Below are 6,000 nucleotides of genomic sequence, written 5' to 3'. Positions count from 1 at the left end.
ACTGTTACCAAGTAAGCTACCTTGTTGTCTTTCTGAAACTAGTTTAGCAAGCTGTCCAATCTAATTTTCAAGCCCTTGAATCAATGCTTGTTGATCTTTCAGAGCTATCTCAATGTTTCAAAATTGAGTTTCGGATACCTCAAGGTTTGGTTTCTGTTCTTGCTGATAAGGTTGCTAAAAACCTAGAGGGGGTTGTTACCCATAAAGTTGACTTGCTCATACTCCATACTAGAACCGAAGGGTAAACATTCTGAATAATTTATCCCCGCTCCATTCGCATCACGTTGCACTATCGAATTCACCTGCTTAGAAAAATTCAAACCATCAATTTTCTTACGAAAAGCTTCAACCTGATTTGCTAACATAGAAACTGTATCAATATGAAAAACATCAATTTCTTTTATTGGTTTCATTCTCATGACTTTGCACTAATAGTTATTCAGTGTCATTTCGCAAATAAACTCTTTAGCTGCCTAAGGTGTCTTATTATTCAATGTTCTACCAGCAGCTACATCAATTAGTTTCCTAATCGGGGGATTCAAACCATGGTAAAAGGTTTGAACTTGTAACTACAAAGGTAACCACAATGAGGACACCTTCTCAAAATATCCTTAAATCTCTGTCATGCATTATATAATATTTCCAAATCAATTTGAGCAAAAGAAGAGATGTTGTTCCTTAACTTATTTATTTTAGCCGGTAGGAAGTACTTCAATAAAACTTCTCAGCCATCTGATCCCAAGTCGTGATAGAACCCCGTGGAAATGAATTCAACCATTGTTTTTGTAACAACCAGTTTTTTAGTGGTGTCAAAAATAGTGGTTTCGAGGCCACAAATTCGATGAGTGAATTTGTAAATATTATCATTTAATATTTACGAGTCAAAATAGCATTTTAATAAATTTTTATAATGATAATTTATGCTATTTGAATGAATAATTAGGTTCATGTGGTAAATCCTTAAAGTCAAGTGGTTTTACAAAAGGAGATTTCGGGACCTCATTTTTATAAATGGAGCCCGTAAATATTTTGTTAATTATTTCAGAGTGTTATTTGGGTTGTAATAAAATATGGTTAATAAATTTTAATGTTTAGATAGTTAATTAAAGAACAAGGGCTAAATCATAAAAGTCGCATAAGTTAATTGCTATTAAGTTATAAACGCTAAATGGGTTTAAATAACTTGTTGGATGGTTTTATTTGGAAAATAAGCCATATTCATTTATGTTGGACAGTTTATTAATGGTTTATTTATAAAAATTATAAGTTATATTCTAAATTCATAATGTAAAAAAAGTAACTAAAACAAAAATAAGACAAATGGCCATTTCATTATTTTTTATTCACTTTCTTCAACCTTTCTTCATCGAAAGTCGTGGTTCAAGAATACCAAAGTTTTGGTCATGCTTAAAATCAATTGTATTGTATGTATTTTTATCTCGTTTTTAATTATTTTTATGTTTTTAATATCGTTACAACTAGGTCTAGCTAACATGTACCTTTGTTTTTGAATCTGTTAAAAAATTTAGAAGTTGCCATTGATTAATATTGGTTGTTTTTTATGATAATTATGTGTTTAAAGCTTTGATTGTAGTATTTGGTTGTTATGTGAAGTAATTTTTATTAGTTTTTTTAATGATTAAATTGTTAAAATATTAAAATTTCAAGGTTTGATGGTGAAATAAAGATATAATCGGGACTGTTTAAGGGCCTAGATTATTCAGTTGTAAATTTTAAACTTGAGAAAATGGTTAATTTGATTATTTTTGGGTTAAGGGACTAAATTGCAATAGTTGTAAAAGTTAGGGGCAATTGTGTAATTTTAAAAAATAAAAGGGTATAAAATGAATAAATTAATTGGCATATGAATATAAGATAATAAAGGGAAAGTTTACATTTTAGATCAAGACCCTATTGACTTGCGTGGAAAAGGGAAAATTTCAAAAGTCCTTGAACTTCTACAACTATTACAATTCAGTCCAAGTAAGTTCGTAACTTGATTAAATCAATTAGTTGTTGTTTCGATTGTTTAATATCTAATATTTTAAATAGGAATCTAATTTTTTGGCTTGAAGGAAATAATTAAGACCATTGTTGAAAGACACTATGGCACCATACCAGAAACGAGTAAGACCATAGCTGAAAGACGTTATAGCATCAAAACTCTATCGAGTTAGACTATAGCTGAAAGACGTTATGTCATCATAATTCTATTGAGTAAGACTATAGCTAAAAGACGTTATGGCATCACGATTCTATCGAGGAAGACCATAGCTGAAAGACGATATGGCATCACCAATCAAAGAAATAAGAGTAGGGCTGAAAGACACCATGGCACTCTCCAATCATTTGCTATTCACATAACACATTTCAAGTGAGGTATGTATCGTAAGTATGAATACAAGTTGAACTTTTGACTAATACAGTTTGATAACGAATTTTAAAGCCTTGGAGTGATTATATATACTTTATACATCTATAAATACGTTAAATCGTGATGTGGTGGTCTGTTTAGAGAATTAAATGGTGATATGAGTATTTTCCTAGATTTCAATGTTATTTCATTTTATTCACTGAGTAAGTAAAGATTAATGGAAGGACATATATAAAAACTTAATGTACTAATGTTCATAAGAAATGGAAAGATGGATATGCACATATGCAATGAAAAGGATGAGAATTTATCATGTGACGGATGAAATAAGCATGAAATTTATTTCTTAATATAGATTATGTTTACTTATTATCTACTAACTATGTGGACTCAAATGTGTAGAATGTGAAATGGATATATATATGTGTGATGGATGATATATATAATGTAACATCCTGAAATAGGGCTTAGTCGGAATGCTGGTTTTGGGACCACAAATCTGACATTAAAATATTTACTTTTATGATTATTATGAGGCTTAGAATATGAGCATATGCATGTGTTAAAGTTTCATGAAGAAATTCTTTAAGTAAGGTGTTCAATTGGAAATTAAGGACTAAGTAGAATAAATTGCAAAACTTGAATTCTAGAAGCAATTTGTACGAAATTGCTTTGGGTTATGAATTAGAATGTCTTGGAGAGCAATTTTCCCAAATTCTAAGTTTTTGGGCAAAAATGGGCTTGCATGGATGGAATTTTAAGGAAAGGGCTTAAGGACATTTTGGTTATTTGGTATTGTAATGAAATAAAATGGGAAAAATGAACCAAAATCAGCCTAGTCTCTTCCTTTTCCAGCCAAAACTTCAAGGGTTTCCATAGCTAGGGTTTTCAAGCTTTCCAACCACAATAGTAAGTGCTCCCAAGCCCCATTTTTCATGCTCTTTGTATTTTTGAAATCCCGGTAGCTTTCTCTCTCCATTTCTACCCATATTTCATGCTAGGGATCATGTTTAAAAATTTACCCATGCATGAGTTTCTTGTATTTTGATATATTATGGAGGAATATGAAAGATGAATGTGTATTAAACATCTTTTCCTAGTTGATTTTCATGAAAAATCCTTATAGGGACTATTTTGCAAAAGATGTAAATGTGTGGTAGAAATGAGAAAATAATGGAAAATGTGGGATACCATAAGAAGGAAAAGTGTTCGGCTAGGCTTGGGTATGATAAAAAGTGCATGTCTTTCATTATACGAGCCTAGGGACTTAGTCGTAAAAATGTGAAAGATTAGGGGCAAAACGGTCATTTGGACCAGGGGTAATTATTAAACTTGAAATATATAATGTAGTGTATTACTGAGTTAAATTTTGTTGCTATAGACCCCGAGGAACAAATTCCAGAGGTCGATCGAGGTAAACACAAGGTTTCAGAATAACCGAAACACAACTCTAAAAAGAATACCAGGTAAGTTCGAATAACTTAAAGTAAACCCCTAATATGCATAATTGAATGATTTATGAATGTATGATGATTGCATTTATTATTAGCATGAAATATCATACAAATGCATGTTTGATGGTATCATGTGAAAAATGTCTCAGATGAGGTTGACAAAGAGAATTCAATGGATAAACCCTCATTGATATGTGTAAAGAGATCCTGCATGTGTTGCAGTAAGGATTTAGCCCAGATGGGTAATCCATGATCTCAAGTATGAAAAGGATCTAACCCGGACGGGTGTTCCTTGAATGATCAAGCCTCTCGAAGAATATGTGTGCATTATGAATTTAGCCCGGACGAGTAATTAGATTAGGGTCTGAATTTAGCCTGGACTAGTAATTCAGATCCGAGCTCATTAAGGGTGTTTGACGTTATAAGGGATTTAGCCTGGACTGGTAATCTCGACATCACCTTATGAGTTCATGATATGAGGGATTTAGCCTGGACTGCTAATCCTGCCATGAGATGTGAGGTTCGTGGGAGTGCATATATGTGAAATGATCATTTGTAAGAATTGACGGATAATGGGTATTCCATTGAGATTTCCTGGAAACTCAATGGGATTAATATGATGTATGTCAATAAGATGATGAATGATGAGCTCATCTACATAAATTACATGATGCTTTATTACGTAACTAACTCATTGATTGAGTGCATGTGATAGGGAATCATTTCATAATTGATGATTTCATGATTTAAATACGGATGTATGCTAATTACTCGTTAAGTTTACTTTTCAGTTATTCGAGCTTACTAAGCATGTAAATGCTTATCCCTCTCTTTTTCCTTGTCTCACAGAGCTCGAGGATTCGAAAGGATTGGAAAACGATTGGAGAGTCAACACACTATCAACTAGACAAGCTTTGGTATAAAGACTTTGTTTGTTTTGTTCAATGGCATGTATAATATTTTTGAGTATTTTATCATATGTTTCATTTCATTTGCCAAAAGAAGGCATGTAAGAATATGTTTATCTCTTTGTATATGGGCACAAAAATTGGCTTAATTGAAGTAGCCTATGACTTACGAATTTATGCATGGTTTTTTTTTACAAGTGATGGGTCGTTACCAATTGGTAATGAGTCACATGAACGAGACAATTTCGGATGAATTAAAGTGATATGGGAACCCATAAACACTAAGTGGGAAATAACCTATCATGTATGAAACCAATGATATGAGGTTTCCATACATCTAGTTTAATTAATATTATTTACAAGTGTATAATTTTGTTTTGCTTTGAATTTGGTAACCACTAAGCACAAGTAGTAGAAAGGGGTGACTAAAACCTTGGAAAATAACCTATTAGAGTCCACATGGTTAGACACAAGGGCGTGTGTCTAGGCCGTGTGTGACACACGGTTCCCTCCCATGGGCGTGTACTATGGTCTTGTGTCCCCTGCACTTAAAATTTTAGCTCAAAGTTGTACACGGGTAGGCCATACGGGCGTCATCATGGTCGTGTTAAAAAGGCAGTATCGTCCACGGGTAGGCAGCACGGGTGTGTGCCATGGCCGTGCTGATAAGTCAGTGTTGCCCACGGCTGAAGGGCATGGGCGTGGCCCAAGTCACACGAGCGTGTGAGTCTATACGGCCCACTTACACGGGCGTGTGACACTTTATGATAAGGAAAAAATTTCCTAAAGAGCCCAAGGTTTAACGAACGTACCCAAATTTGTTTTGCACTGCATCTAGGTATGTTATAGGCCTCGAAGGCCTATATTAGGGACAAGTTGTTCATGGATGAAAAGCTTAAAATTTGAGTAAAACTTGGTGACCCAATTTGGTATGTTTCAAAATGTAAAGTCTTGGTAATGCCTCAAATCATATCCCGGCGTCGGGTAAGGGTGAGGGGTGTTACATTTATTGGTATTAAAGCTACAGCTTAGTCGGTTCTAGGACTACCGTAGAGGATGTTAAAGTTTGCTATACATGTCATTATTCAAATGTTGATAGTGTGACATCTCCTAATTATTTAAATGGTTTTGAATATAGTGAATGTCTTCCAATCAGGCACAAGATGAGTCCGAGGGAGCCGATAGCCATGCTCCAGCTTCCGTATAGCGAGCTATATCTAATAGTAGTAGAAGGCTGATGTCAGAAGGTCGAGAAGAGGCCCGA

The 6,000-nt window shown here is 33.9% G+C and overlaps 1 non-coding gene across 1 annotated transcript; it reads left to right on the top strand.

Annotated features, from left to right (window-relative positions):
• Positions 1 to 575: 575 nt before the first annotated feature.
• Positions 576 to 685, top strand: LOC121211562 (small nucleolar RNA R71). The gene has a single exon (XR_005906786.1). It is a non-coding gene; the product is annotated as a small nucleolar RNA R71 (small nucleolar RNA).
• The last annotated feature ends 5,315 nt before the right edge of the window (positions 686 to 6,000 follow it).

This window comes from Gossypium hirsutum, chromosome A12 (assembly GCF_007990345.1).
Source record: "Gossypium hirsutum isolate 1008001.06 chromosome A12, Gossypium_hirsutum_v2.1, whole genome shotgun sequence".
NCBI classification, from domain to species: Eukaryota; Viridiplantae; Streptophyta; class Magnoliopsida; order Malvales; family Malvaceae; genus Gossypium; species Gossypium hirsutum.
This window is presented reverse-complemented; position numbering and strand designations above follow the sequence as displayed.